At 50.0% G+C, this 15962-nt stretch overlaps 1 protein-coding gene across 6 annotated transcripts in view; it reads right to left on the reverse strand.

The window, feature by feature from the left end:
- The window catches only part of LOC147026311 (breast cancer anti-estrogen resistance protein 3 homolog), a 212911-nt gene that overhangs the window by 177213 nt on the left and 19736 nt on the right, over nt 1–15962 (reverse strand). The gene's annotated exons all lie outside the window — the stretch shown is intronic.

A 15962-nucleotide genomic window follows, 5' to 3' on the forward strand; every position in this document is an offset into this window, starting at 1 on the left:
CCCGCTGTTGTCCAGCGGCCGAAAAACCGCGTACGGTATTTTCAATACTTGTCCTTCAGTTTTGAAAGTAGAGAAACGAGACTTCAGAATTAAACACTTCGAGATATTTAGAAAATTTTACTCGAGCCGATTTTTGATTGAGGTTTTATTTTTCAAATGGTAGTCCTTCAATAATCGGGTGTCTATTTGCCGTCATTTAAGGTGTGTATACAGTGTTTGTAAGGAACTACACCGTCGTTCCACCTTCGATCTCTCCTCGATCCAAACGTTATTGACCAAAGTGAAAAGGATCCAAAATAAATGGAATCACCAGCATTTCTGGTCTTGTGGATTTCTAATAATATAATATGTTTATTTATTTAACGAAAACGATTCCACGACCCACACACCACATCCAATTATTTATTTATTTACCGAAAACTATTCCACGACACACACACCACCTCCAATTATTTATTTATTTAAAGTGGGAGTGGCGTAGGAAAGTGGGTGTGGCTTATGAAAAATATTGTGTGGCTCATGAGGTGTGGTCAAACAAGAGCATTGAGAGAAGTTCATCGGGTTTTCCGTGTGTGTGTGTGTGTGTGTGTGTGTGTGTGTGTGTGTGTGTGTGTGTGTGTGTGTGTGTGTGTGTGTGTGTGTGTGTGTGTGTGTGTGTGTGTGTGTGTGTGTGTGTGCGCGCGCGCGCGCAACGCGAGGCTCCACAGGACAAACCAGCAAACCGATTATTTTTCAAATGATAGTCCTTCAAAAATAGGGTGTCTATTTACCCTCATTTTTTATGAGGAGTGCCAGTTGGCAAAATACGCAAGAGGAAAAATCTTGCCAGGCAGAGGAACAATTGTATGTGAACCAATACGTCTTGGCAATGAATCTTCGTTGGTGGATCGGTCAGAATGAATGAAAAGAATCGCATCCAGCGCTTCAATCCGAGCAAATCCCTCATCGCCAACCGGCTTGTTTGTTTTCTTGTTACTTACGAAATCTAAAGATTTTGAACGTATATTGAACACTTCCGGACTCTGTTTGTTACTTACGAAATATAAAGATTTCGTAAGTATATTGTTACGGCTGTGGAAATTCGCATTACACTATGAAGGGCCCGTAGGTGAGATATCTCTAAGTACATGTGTAGTTAGCCCAAACCCGTTGTATAGAGGGAATTTATGTGATTCATCCGGGCTGCGACGCTTTGAGTCAGTCGTTTTTCTGTTCTATCTTTATTTTGAACCAACCACGCCTCAACCGCCATCACACAACAACCACCTTAACCACCACACCAGCCATCGTCACCAACTACAACCACGCTCCAACCCTCAGACAACAACAACAACGCCAACAACCATGCCACCGCCACCATCTACACTCCCACATCATCACATCACTGCCATTCCCAAACGGCACCATAACCATCAAACCACCACCGAAAACCCTCCACCACCTTCACCTCTCTCCATCTACGGCCATTCCCACACCACCAGTGGACGCTGAACGTCAGGCTGTCTTGGGCCCGTTCAGCGATTGGTGCCGAACGCACCGAGCCGCGAGCGCAAATGGCCGCCTTTCCGAGGGGAAAACTCGGATCAAAAACGCTACACGCCCACTTTTCCTCCGTCCAATTAGTGAGCGCGGGGCGGCTTGGCCCTGCCTCCAGGCGCGTGTGTGTGAAGTCGATATATGCATATTCTAGGATCAGGGGAGGTTCACGCCCCCGTTTCCTCCAACCAATGGGCGAGCGTGGCTCCGCTCCCGAGGTCATTCTGATCCGAATATTTGGATATTAACTGCTCCTGCCAGCCTATAAGAAGGCGAGCGTAAGGCGAATGAAGTCACTTGGGTTCTGGAGTCGGCTGGGGAGAGATTGGAAAAGAGAGTCGGGTCGGTCGGGTGAGGAGAGTGAGGAACGGAGAAGAGTCATGGTGGAACTGCAAGCAAGGGAGCTCGGGTGCGAGGCGAGAAGGACGGCGGTCGGCGACGAGGTTACGGTGTGGGGAATCGCTCGTCTCATCGCGGGACACAAGCAAGCCAGCCATCTCCCTCCCCCAGGGCATCAACAATTCCCCCTTTCCCCCGCACTGAGATAGTGCAAAAGGAGGCCCCGTTCCCACTCCACTCCAAACGTCGTGCCAACGAAACCCGCCAAGCAGCACGGAGTCGGGGCACAGCCGCGCGGCCCGCCAACGCGTCACAAGGACGCGGGTAGGACCCCCCCCCACCGGTCTCTCGAACCTGGCCGCTCCTCCAGGTCACGCGCACATTTGGCCTACAGGCCTGTCTGCCCCCTTGTCTATGAGGGTGGCTTCTTTTCTTTGCTTTTGTGTAAATGTGTGTTGGCGCCATCTGTAAAGTAGAACTGCATAAGTGTTGCCGTGTGTGCGCGTAGTCGGTATTAACTCTGCATCGTTGTTGCTTTTATTGTTCTGGTTACTATATGTGCATTTTGACTGTCTGGCTGTATATACGTGCTTTCCCTGTGCCGGGGAATAAATGTGCATTGTGTGAACTGTTTTCCCGTTTCGCTTCGTCTTTTCTCTATTGACCCTCCATCTTGCTTTACGTAAAGGGTTCGTAGTGGGTGCAACGCCCGGTAAATAATCTGAACCGTCGAGGTTGACGATAACACTGCTCGGTTATCCCGATAGTATGGAACGGGCCGCCCAGGTGGCTCGTGTCCAGAGTCGACCTGCGGCGAGGTACGATCGCCCAGTTTACTATCCGCGTGGGTACTTAGGTAGGTCGAGTTTGGCGAACAACCCTATTCTACGCGGGTGGCCAATTGGCACGATTGTGGTGAGGTCGAAAGGCCCACCCGTGACTGGCTCCGGGCGATAGTTCCCGGAGGGTCATGACTGAATTGTCCGTCTGGTGAGCGACGTGCCGCGATCCGAGTTACGTGGCCGTCCGCACGCCGGCGGGCGCGAATTCGCAACACTGGTGTCAGAGAGCGGAAAACAAACTCTCCAGTCTCCAGCTAAATTCACGGGAACGGAGCAGGGGTGTGCGAGGCGACCCCCCTGTTCCCTCCAAATTACGAGTGAGCCAAATTTAATCTCTTACCTGAAACAAGATGGAGTCTCAAGGCGAGCGGGAGCCGGGGGTAATAGAAATGCATGTAGAATTGTTAGAATCCATGGCCCAGGATGGAGACCCCGAGCAGGAAATGTTGGTTGTGCAGGAACAAGAACCCCCCCAACTGAACCCAGAGCTCGAAATGGGCGCAGTGGCTGGGGTGGCGGACGAACGGCCCCCACGTGCGAATTCGCCCACGGATCAGACGATGGAAATGTTTGAGGCATTGATGAGAAAGATGGATGGAAATACGCAACAAATGAACGAAATGAAAAACGAAATAAAAGGAATAAACAAGAAAATGGAAACAAACACAAACAAAATCCCCCAGACCACCAACTCCGCCCCGGGTCAAGAGGGATAGCCAGGCCCAACCATCACCCCCCCCCCCACCAGTCCCCGGGAAACTAAGAAGTGCCGAACATGTAGGGCCGTGTTCAGCAGACTCGGACGGAGAAGAGCCCTCAGAACTGCGACAGGTCATCAATTGTGGCCAAATTGGCAATGGAAGCTTAACAATTCGGTGCAAAGTTGCCGGCGTAGGGGTAGACGCCGTTGTGGACACAGGAGCAAGCGCCACGATCATCAGCCCTGTGGTCCTTGATTCGAGTGTAGACGGTTGGCATGAGATCCACCGTCTGCAAAACCATAGTTTGCAGCGAGCTACCGGGGCAACAGCCCCCATCATAGGACGTGGTTTCGTGTCATTTAAATTGGGCACCGTGAAAACAAGGATAGAGGTTTGGGTGGCGAAGGTGTGCGACCCATGTCTAATAGGGTTGGATGTGCTAACGGCCGGTGGTTGTAAGATCGACTTGGGCTGGGGGGTCATGCGGTTGGGTGGTGAGGAGTTGCCGTTAGGGGGCATTAGCACGGATGAGAGGGTGGACCTGGAGGCTCCTGACTCCGTGGTCATTCCCCCGGGTGCCGAGGCGGTGGTCCCGGCCTGGTGGCGAGCACACCCAACGTGGCAGGGCTCCTGCGGCCTGGCGGAACTACCGGTGGGGCCATCAACCCCGGGTTTAGTCGTGGGCCGCTCCCTGGTAAGTACCGACGGGCCAATATTGCCCGTTCGGGTGATAAATGTTAGCATGGAACCACGCACTATCAGGGAGGGCACGAAGGTGGCAGATTGCACCCCAGTAAAAGAGGTCGCAGAGCTGAGGGACGATAACGTCGAGCCGGACCGGCCCCAGAGGGAGTCTCCAGACTTGATTAGGAATTGGCCCGGTCCCATTTGTGAGATGGTAAATTGGAGTAGTGTAGATTTGGAGGATGCCCAGCGGGAGGCCTTATACAAACTGGTCGACCGACACATGGGGATCTTCTCCTTGTCACCCGAGGATATTGAACGTACGGGCCTGGTGCAACATCAGATCCACACCGATGGGGCCCGGCCTGTCCGTCAGCCTGCTCGAAGGCTCCCATGGAGCAAGAGAGAGGAGGCTGATGAACAGGTTGAAAAGATGCTCAATGCAAGTGTCATTGAGCCCTCGGGAAGTCCTTGGATGTCACCGGTTGTACTGGTCAAAAAGAAGGATGGGACCACGCGTTTCTGCGTGGACTATCGCCAGCTGAACAACGTGACACTCAAAGACTCCTATCCCCTGCCGAGAATTGACGATACCCTCGACGCCGTTGCAGGCTCTAAATGGTTCTCAACTTTGGACCTCAAGAATGGGTATTGGCAGGTGGAGATGGATAAGACGGGGAAGGAGAAAACGGCATTTTCCACAGGGAAGGGACTGTATCAGTTCACTGTGATGCCGTTCGGTTTGTGTAACGCCCCCGCCACCTTTGACAGACTGATGCAGCATGTACTAGGCGGCATGCCATGGCAATCGTGCCTGGTGTATCTGGATGACATCCTGGTACACGCTAACACATTCACCCAGGAGATAGCCAATTTGGACCAGGTGTTTGGGTGCCTCAGGCAGGCAGGGCTAAAATTGAGCCTGGAGAAATGCACTTTGTTTGCGACAGAGGTGGCCTATCTCAGACACGTGATAGGCCGCGAGGGGGTGAAGACCGACCCCGGAAAAATTACAGCGGTAGAGGAGTGGCCCGTACCTACAACTGTCAAACAGGTACGGGCTTTTTGGGACTTTGCTCCGACTACCGGCGCTTCGTGGCAAACTTCGAGGAGATAGCCAGACCCCTTCACCGGTTGACGAAGAAGGGGTTGAGATTTAATTGGACAGAGGAGTGCCAGGAGGCCTTCCTCAAATTAAAGGGGTGTTTGACATCCACACCCGTTTTAGCGTACCCCACCGATGACGGGATGCATACCCTGGACACGGATGCAAGCCAGGAAGGATTGGGAGCAGTCTTGTCTCAGACACACGGGGGCGTGGAAAGAGTGATCGCCTATTACAGTCGGGCCATGAGTAGGCCCGAACGAAATTATTGCGTAACTCGCAAGGAGCTATTGGCTATGCTGTCTGCCGTGAGCCATTTCCACCCGTACTTGTATGGGAGGAAATTTTTGGTTCGAACAGACCATTCCTCCTTGCAATGGCTCTTACGGTTCAAGGAACCGGAAGGCCAGATTGCAAGGTGGTTGGAAAAGTTGCAGCACTACGATTTCAGTGTGGTCCATAGAGCCGGTAAGGCTCACGGGAATGCCGATGCGCTCTCTCGACGCCCCTGTCTGGGAGAAAACTGCAGATATTGCACGAGACATGAGGAGAGGGACCAATTGGCAAACACCTCCCCGAAACTCCCAGTCCGTGCAGCCTGGGTGGTAGGCCCAACTTTGCCACTAACCGCGGGAGAGGAATTTGATGGATTGTCATGGAGCACGGCCCAGCGGGAAGACCCCGTGATAGGGCCAGTGTACAAATGGGTCCAGGAAAACAGGAGGCCCAGTGGTGAGGAGATCGCCCCATTCGGAGCGCGAACAAAAGCATACTGGGCTCAGTGGAGGACCCTAGAAATGAGGGACAACATCTTATATCGCAAGTGGGTGGAGATTCCTTCAGAACAAACTTCTTGGCTGGTGATAGTCCCTGATGGGGTTTCAGACCCAAATTTCGAAACAGGTGCACGGTACCCGCGCCGGCGGCCATTTGGGCAGGACCAAAACAAAATCTCGGGTCCGCCGGCGGTTCTATTGGGTTAACATGGGGCGCGGTGTACAGAACTGGTGTCGAGCATGCGACGCCTGAACTGCGAAAAAGGGACCGCCACAGAGGATGAGGGCCCCACTCCAACTACATCAGGTTGGGGCCCCCCTTGAGCGAGTGGCCATGGACATTTTGGGACCACTGCCCCCCACTCGCCAGGGTAATAAGTACATCCTCGTAATTATGGACTATTTCACCAAATGACCGGAGGCCTTTGCCCTTCCCAACCAGGAAGCAGGGGTCTTGGCAAAGGCCTTCGTAGAAGGATTGACATGCCGGTATGGGATTCCGTAGGAGCTGCACACGGACCAGGGACAAAATTTTGAGAGCGAATTACTAAAAGAGGTGTGCAGGCTCCTGGAAATTCGAAAGACACGGACAACGCCCCTGAGACCACAGTCTGATGGCATGGTGGAGAGGTTCAACAGGACCCTGGTCCAACAGTTGGCCCTCTTCACCGCCACTAACCAGGAGGACTGGGACGAACATCTCCCGTACCTCCTAATGGCCTATCACGCGTCCCCGCACGGGTCTATTACGTGCAGTCCGGCGCTGTTGATGTATGGATGGGAGCTGAGAAGCCCCGTCAATTTATTGTGCGGTCCGACGCCTGAGCGGCTTCATCGGCCCCCGGGGGAGGGCTATGCCCATCGGTTGGAGGAAGGCATGGAGAAGGTTCAAGCCTTCGCACAACACCAGCTCCAACAGGCGGGCATAAAGATGAAGCGCAGGTACGACCACCGGAGCCAGGTGAGCAAATACCCACCGGGGCGAAGATTTGGTTCTTTAACCCCTGGCGGAGGAAGGGCAAATGCCCGAAGCTCACCTCACCTTGGCAGGGCCCGGGGGTCGTCCTGGCGCAAATCAGTGACGTGGTACTAAAAATTAAAATGGGACCACGGGCCCTTCCCCGGATCGTCCACGCGGACCGCCTGAGACCTTACAAGAGCAACCTTATGCCCTCATGGATATGTCTTGCCGGAGGAGTTGGTGCTGGAACAGCCGCTCCCGCAGAGGCGCAAGGCTCGCGGAGCCTTGCAACGAGTTCACGAGCCCAGTAGGGAGGGATGAAATCCCCCTGCGAATAAGGTTTTGGGGAGAGTGACAGACTTTGGATGTGTAGCGGGGACGTAGCTTAGCTACGTAGTGTTAAAAGGAACGTGCTGTAGTGTAAGGGACGACGTGGGAGCACGAGTTAGTTAGGGGATGTAGTGAGCAGGATGGCAGAGATCAGCGGTGTGTGTGTTGAAGAGTTGGTGAGTTGTGTTGTGACATGATGAGTGAGTGAGGCCAGCGAGCCTGGGTGTATGGAGCGATTGTGGAATGCATGGTGCGATGAGTGATTGGGGGGAGGAGTGACTCCCGCCCAAGGGACCCCGGGGTCAGTGTAGAGTGAGTTAGTGGGTTAGTGAAATTGAAAAATGGAGGTCGTTTTGCTGTTGGTGTGAATGGAGGCTCGATACCCATTTGGAGGGGTGAAGGAGCCCTGTTGACAGGCTGGGAGCGTGACTGCGAAAAGTGAGTATTGCGGAGTGCGTACACCGGGAATCGGGCTAGTCGGCCGTGGTAGGCCAAGGGCCCATGGGGGGGCCGGGATAGCGTAGTGGGCACGGGTGCGCCCGCATGATGCGGGGGCCCGGGGTGCCGTTAGCCGCATGGGCAGTGTTGTCGGCAGGGGTGACCCTCGGAAAGGGGCCCGGGAAGCCAGCCTGCCACGTGAGTGTTTCAGGGGAGTCGCCAGAGAGGGCACTCCCCGGTGTTGAGGGAGCTAGTAGGCTCAGAGGCAGTGTAGTGCCCGGGGTTGCCATCGTTGGGGAATCAGCAGAGGGTAGTGCCTGCCAAGGGAGCCACGCGTCCATGAAACCGTGTGAGGGCACGGATAGAAAATTGGGGGGCGAGGCCCGAAATTGTGAGGACACCAACACAGGCGACGGGAATCTGGGTTGATAGAACCAATAGTTTAAGGAGAGGCGCTTGTTGGAAGCCCCGAGGTAGTTTAACAGTTAAATGGTTAGGGTAGATAGGAAGTGTACACCCTCCGCACCATCCATCCCTTCGCTCTCGTTGTGGGCCGCTGAGCCCACTTTGGGTTAGATCGCTGAAGTCTGGGGAGGCCCTCCTGAGGCTTGAATTGGGCCTCGACACATGATGCTAGCTCTCCCTCATTCCCCTCCGGGAAGGGAACGCAGGGGTTGGGAGTAGGCTAGGAGCCGATAGGTTAGCCGAAAAGAGACAGTAAAGGGGGTTAGGGGACGATATATAGTGGGGAAGTAAAAATAAAAACAACAAAATAAGTTGGGGCTAAATTGGGTTTTACAAATTAAGGGAGTGGGTATGGACAGTGACAGGCAAAGGCGATAGGTTGGGAGGGAGACCGTAGGGTAGGTCCGAGCCCGCCTTCCGAGTGGCCAGCACCACCACACTCCCTCCACCAACCTCCACTGAAAGGCAAAGGCCGGCCCACTTCATCGGCTGGCTGTGTTTTGCTACGAGGCCTGTACCGGCCGGATCGTCAGCAGCTGTGTTACTGCAAGGCATGTGCCGGCCGGATCGTCTGCTGGTGTTTTGCTTCACAAGGCCTGTGCCGGCCTACTTCATCGGCTGGCTGTGTTTTGCTTCAAGGCCTGTGCCGGTCGATCATCTGCCGGCTGTTTGCTACAGTGGCCCTGCTTTGCCATGCCATGCCGACTGCCCTCGTCATTTTGCCCCATCCTGTTTTGATTTGCCCCCCCCCCCCCGTTCATTTCCATGCGCGCCGGGATCATCGTGAAGGCAACAGTTTGCAAGCTGCAAGAACTGTCCTGTTGGCAGCTTCAACACGGGCCTGCAGTGGTGGCCCATGCACCGGTTTTTCTTTTGACTTTTGTTTTGCTCCCTGCAGAGTCCATTGATCCTGGGCCATGGTTTAGTGTAAAATTTGTAAGTTAAGGTTAAGTTGTACTGTAAATATGAGTGCGCCCCCGGCATGTCTGTCGAGCGCCGGCAATTTTATTTAAGTCGTCCGTATGAGTGGGTTTGTTGAGTAAATTACTCAGCCCTCAGGTTATTTATTTTGGGGACACGAATACATGAATGTCGCACTCAGGGATCCGTAGGTAAAACGTCCTATGGGAGAACTACACATGATGGCACACGAGAATTTGACGACTCGGGACGAGTCTGTAAAAAGGGGAGGGGGTAGTGTTACGGCTGTGGAAATTCGCGTTACACCATGAAGGGCCCATAGGTGAGATATCTCTAAGTACATGTGTAGTTCGCCCAAACCCGTTGTATTGAGGGAATTTATGTGATTCATCCGGGCTGCGACGCTTTGAGTCAGTCGTTTTTCTGTTCTATCTTTATTTTGAACCAACCACGCCTCAACCGCCATCACACAACAACCACCTCAACCACCACACCAGCCATCGTCACCAACAACAACCACGCTCCAATCCTCAGACAACAAAAACAACGCCAACAACCACGCCACCGCCATCTACGCTCCCACATCATCGCATCACTGCCATTCCCAAATGGCACCATAACCATCAAACCACCACCGAAAACCCTCCACCACCTTCACCTCTCTCCTTCTATGGCCATTCCCGCTCCACCTGTGGACGCTGAACGTCGGGCTGTCTCGGGCCCGTTAAGCGATTGGTGCCGAACGCACCGAGCCGCGAGCACAAATGGCGGCCTTTCCGAGGGGAAAACTCGGATTAAAAACGCTACACACCCACTTTTCTTCCGTCCAATTAGCGAGCGCGGGGCGACTTGGCCCCGCCTCCAGGCGCGTGTGTGTGAAGTCGATATATGCAAATTCTAGGATCAGGGGAGGTTCACGCCCCCGTTTCCTCCAACCAATGGGCGAGCGTGGCTCCGCCCCCGAGGTCATTCTGATCCGAATATTTGCATATTAACTGCTCCTGCCAGCCTATAAGAAGGCGAGCGCAAGGCGAATGAAGTCAGTTGGGTTCTGGAGTCGGCTAGGGAGAGTTTGGAAAAGAGAGTCAGGTTGGTCGGGTGAGGAGAGTGCAGAACGGAGAAGAGTCGCGGTGGAACTTCAAGCAAGAGAGCTCGGGTCCGAGGCGAGAAGGACGGCGGTCGGCGACGAGGTTACGATGTGGGGAAAATCGCTCGTCTCATCGCGGGACCCAAGCAAGCCAGCCATCTCCCTCCCCCAGGGCATCAACAATTCCCCCTTTCCCCCGCGCTGAGATAGTGCAAAAGGGGGCCCCGTTCCCACCCCACTCCAAACGTCGTGCCAACGAAACCCGCCAAGGAGCACGTAGTCGAGGCACAGCCGCGCGGCCACATTTGCGGCTCGCCCGCCAACGTGTCACGAGGACGCGGATAGGACCCCCCCCCCCCCGGTCTCGCGGACCTAGCCGCTCCTCCAGGTCACGCGCACATTTGGCCTACAGGCCTGTCTGCCCCCTTGTCTATGAGGGTGGTGGCTTCTTTTCTTTACTTTTGTGTAAATGTGTGTTGGCGCCATCTGTAAAGTAGAACTGCATAAGTGTTGCCGTGTGTACGCGTAATCGGTATGAAATCTGCGTCGTTGTTGCTTTTATTGTTCTGGTTACTATATGTGCAGTTTGACTGTATGGCTGTATATACGTGCTTTCCGTGTGCCGGGAAATAAACGTGCATTGTGTGAACTGTTTTCCCGTTTCGCTTCGTCTTTTCTCTATTGACCCTCCATCTTGCTTCACGTAAAAGGTTCTTAGTGGGTGCAACGCCCGGTAAATAATCTGAACCGTCGAGGTCGACGATAACACCGCTCGGTTATCCCGATAGTACGGAACGGGCCGCCCAAGCGGATCGTGTCTGGAGTCGACCTGCGGCGAGGTACAATCGCCCGGTTTACCATCCGCGTGGGTACTTCGGTAGGTGGAGTTTGGTGAACAACCCTATCCTACACGGGTGGCCGATTGGCACGATTGTGGTGAGGTTGAAAGGCCCACCCGTGACTGGCCCCGGGCGATAGTTCCCGGAGGGTCACGACTGAATTGTCAGTCCGGTGGGCGATGTGCCGCAATCCGAGTTACGTGGCCGTCCGCACACCGGCGGGTGCGAATTCACAACAATATTTATGAGTTCCGTCAGCTGTTTGTGTGTGTGTGTGTGTGTGTGTGTGTGTGTGTGTGTGTGTGTGTGTGTGTGTGTGTGTGTGTGTGTGTGTGTGTGTGTGTGTGTTTGTAGGCACAATAACTCGAGAACGGAAGAAGCTACTCATGTCAAATTACACCACGTGATTCAGGAGGGTGATGGCTAGCGCTGATTAGATTTTGGTCAAAATCGGTCAAAGGTCAAGGTCACAGTGAGGTCAAACATTCGATTTTTGATGGTTTGGTACAGAATCATCGTAGAAACTTCTGGTTTGCGTCGCTACCTTCTCCAGAGACAGCTTTTATGAGACAAGGTCAGAGGTTAAGTTGACGATTTCGTAAGTACCAGTCTTTGACTGCTTGTTACTTAAGAAATCTAAAGATTTCTTAAGTAGATTGATGACTTCCGTCCTCTAAAGATTTCGTAAGTATATTGATGAGTTCCGTCATCTGTTTGTGTATTTGTATGTGTGTGCGTTTTGTTTGTGTGTGTGCTTGTTTTTAGGCACGATAACTCGAGAACGGAAGAAGCTACCAATGTCAATTTACACCATGTGATTCAGCAGGGTGATGGCGAGCGCTGATTAGATTTTGGTCAAAATCGGTCAAGGGTCAAGGCCACAGTGAGGTCAAACATTCGATTTTTTATGGCTTGGTACAGAATCATCGTAGAAACTTCTGGTTTGCGTCGCTACCTTCTCCAGAGACAGCTTTTATTAGACAAGGTCAGAGATCAAGTTGACGATTTCATAAGTACCAGTCTATGACTGCTTGTTACTTACGAGATCTAAAGATTTCTTCAGTATATTGATGACTTCTGTCCTCTGTTTGTCTGTTTGTTTGTAGGCACGATAACTCGAGAACGGCAGAAGCTACCAATGTCAAATTACACCATCTGATCCAGGAGGGTGATGGCTCACGCTGATTAGATTTTGGTCAAAATCGGTCAAAGGTCAAGGTCACAGTGAGGTCAAACATAATTCCGTAAATTCATGTGGAGAAATGGAGTATTTTTGCTTCACTCGACGTTACGAGTTCGTTTTAACTTCGATTTTAATTTTGTCTTCGGTTTTTGCGATCGCTTCGGACGCTTAAAACTCAGTTGTCCAAATTCTGGTAAAAACCGGATGTTTTGGAGACGTTTTAAGATTGTATAAAAAATATTTCACTCGACGCGTCACGGGTCGTCACGTGATGCAGTGCGCTTGAGCAGACGCGTCGTTGAGTCAGGTCAAGGTTTTCCGTGTGCGCGCTGACGGTGTTTTCAATAAAGATGGTGTTTAAAAGTCATTTTTGTCCCAATAAAGGTTATCGTCGCATGCCTGACTCGCTGAGCCGTCGGATTATGTAAAGATTGTTGGTGGATAGCCGAATATTACGCTTTTGTGACTTTGATAAAATATCAAATAATTGCGTGGAGAAATGGAGGTTTTTGATTTGCTCGACGTTACGAGTTCGTTTTAACTTCAATTTCAATTTTGCCTTCGGTTTTTGCGATCGCTTAGGATGCTTAAAACTCGGTTGTCCAAATTCTGGTAAAAATCGGATGTTTTGGAGACGTTTTAAGATTGTATAAAAATATTTCACCCCCTCGTCACGGGTCGTTACGTGGTGCAGTGCACTTGAGCAGAGGCGGCGTTGATCACGTAAAGGTTTTCGGTGTGTGAGCTGACGGTGTTTTCGATAAAGATGGTGTTTAAAAGTATTTTTTATCCCAATAAAGGTTATCGTCGCATGCCTGACTCGCTGAGTCGTCGGATTATGTAAAGATTGTTGGTGGATAGCCGAATATTACGCTTTTGTGACTTTGATAAAATATCAAATAATTGCGTGGAGAAATGGAGATTTTTGATTTGCTCGACGTTACGAGTTCGTTTTAACTTCAATTTCAATTTTGCCTTCGGTTTTTGCGATCGCTTAGGATGCTTAAAACTCGGTTGTCCAAATTCTGGTAAAAATCGGATGTTTTGGAGACGTTTTAAGATTGTATAAAAATATTTCACCCCCTCGTCACGGGTCGTTACGTGGTGCAGTGCACTTGAGCAGAGGCGGCGTTGATCACGTACAGGTTTTCGGTGTGTGAGCTGACGGTGTTTTCGATAAAGATGGTGTTTAAAAGTATTTTTATCCCAATAAAGGTTATCGTCGCATGACTGACTCCCTAAGCCATCGGATTATGTAAAGATTGTTCATGGATGGCTGAATATTACAGTTTTTGAGACTTTGATAAAATAATATAAAATAATTGCATGGAGAAATGGAGATTTTTGCTTCGGTCAACGTTACGATTTTTGATGGTTTGGTACAGAATCATCGTAGAAACTTCTGGTTTTCGCCGCTACCTTCTCGAGAGACAGCTTTTATTAGACAAGGTCAGAGGTCAAGTTGACGATTTCGTAAGTACCAGTCTATGACTGCTTGTTTGTTTGTGTGTATGTTTGTGTGTTTGTGTGGGTGTTTGTGTGTTTGTTTGTTGGCACGAAACTCGAGAACAGAAGAAGCTACCAATGTCAAATTACACCATGTGATTCAGTAGGGTGATGGCTTGCGCTGATTAGATTTTGGTCAAAATCAGTCAAAGGTCAAGGTCACAGTGAGGTCAAACATAATTCCGTAAATTCATGTGGAGAAATGGAGATTTTTGCTTCGGTCGACGTTACGATTTTTGATGGTTTGGTACAGAATCATCGTAGAAACTTCTGGTTTGCGTCGCTACCTTCTCAAGAGACAGCTTTTATTTGACAAGGTCAGAGGTCAAGTTGATGATTTCATAAGTACCAGTATATGACTGCTTGTTACTTACGAAATCTAAAGATTTCGTAATTATACTGATCACTTCCGTTTCTGTTTGTTTGTTTGTGTGTTTGTTTGTGCGTTTGTTTGTAGGCACGATAACCCGAGAACGGAAGAAGCAACCAATGTCAAATTACACCACATGATTCAGGAGGGTGATGGCGAACGCTGATTAGATTTTGGTCAAAATCGGTGAAAGGACAAGTTCATAGTGAGGTCAAACATAATTCTGAAAATTCATGTGGAGAAATGGAGTATTTTTGCATCGCTCGACGTTACGAGTTCGTTTTAACTTCGATTTTAATTTTGTCTTCGGTTTTTGCGATCGCTTATGACGCTTAAAACTCGTTTGTCGAAATTCTGGTAAAAATCGGATGTTTTGGAGACGTTTTAAGATTGTATAAAAAATATTTCACTCGACGCGTCACGGGTCGTCACGTCATGCAGTGCGCTCGAGCAGACGCGTCGTTGAGTCACGTAAAGGTTTCCGTGTGCGCGCTGACTGTGTTTTCGATAAAGATGGTGTTTTAAAAGTCATTTTTTATCCCAATAAAGGTTATCTTCGCATGCCTGACTCGCTGAGCCGTCGGATTATGTAAAGATTGTTGGTGGATGGCCGAATATTACAGTTTTGTGACTTTGATAAAATAATATAAAATAATTGCGTGGAGAAATGGAGATTTTTGCTTTGGTAGACGTTACGATTCTTGATGGTTTGGTACGGAATCATCGTAGAAACTTCTGGTTTGCGTCGCTACCTTCTCGAGAGACAGCTTTTATTAGTCAAGGTCAGAGGTCAAGTTGACGATCTCGTAAGTACCAGTCTATGACTGCTTGTTTGTTTGTTTGTGTGTTTGTTTGTGTGTGTGTGTTTGTGTGTTTGTTTGTAGGCACGATAACTCGAGAACAGAAGAAGCTACCAATGTCAAATTACACCACGTGATTCAGGAGGGTGATGGCTTGCGCTGATTCGATTTTGGTCAAAATCGGTCAAAGGTCAAGGTCACAGTGAGGTCAAACATAATTCCGTAAATTCATGTGGAGAAATGGAGTATTTTTGCTTCGCTCGACGTTACTAGTTCGTTTTAACTTCGATTTTAATTTTGTCTTCGGTTTTTGCGATCGCTTCGGACGCTTAACACTCGGTTGTCGAAATTCTGGTAAAAATCGGATGTTTTGGAGACGTTTTAAGATTGTATAAAAAATATTTCACTCGACGCGTCACGGGTCGTCATGTGGTGCAGTGCGCCCGAGCAGAGGCGGCGTTGAGTCACGTAAAGGTTTTGCGTGTGCGCGCTGACGGTGTTTTCGATAAAGATGGTGTTTAAAAGTCATTTTTTTTATCCCAATAAAGGTTGTCGTCGCATGCCTGACTCGCTAAGCCGTCGGATTATGTAAAGATTGTTGGTGGATGGCCGACTATTTGAAGATTTCGTAAGTACCAGTCTATGACTGCTTGTTTGTTTGTTTGTCTGGGCAATATTCAGCCATCCTTTGAGCTCGGAAGCTGAAATTTGGGGACAAAAGTTAAGATATGCTTTGGCGAAAAAAAGTATTTTTTCATGAATCATTAAATTGATGAATTACATTATTATTATTATCATCGATTTATTCATCACTTATTTCTTTTACTTATCTTCTTGGCAATATCTCAGGCACCTTTTGAGCTAGGAAGTTGATGTTTGGACATGACGGTGAACAAGTGATTTGGCTCTAAAGGGGATTTTTGATTTATTGATTAATCAATTATTTTATTTTTCGATTCATGACTTGATTTTCAAAAACTTACAGATTCGGATGAAACAGTCGTGGTTACAGTATGCTATCAGGCAATTGATTAAGAAATTATTTTACAATTATTATTTATTTTATTTATGCAATCAAT

Source organism: Eptatretus burgeri, chromosome 5, assembly GCF_056783735.1.
Source record: "Eptatretus burgeri isolate ZD-2024b chromosome 5, Ebu_testis_v1, whole genome shotgun sequence".
Lineage (NCBI taxonomy): Eukaryota > Metazoa > Chordata > Myxini > Myxiniformes > Myxinidae > Eptatretus > Eptatretus burgeri.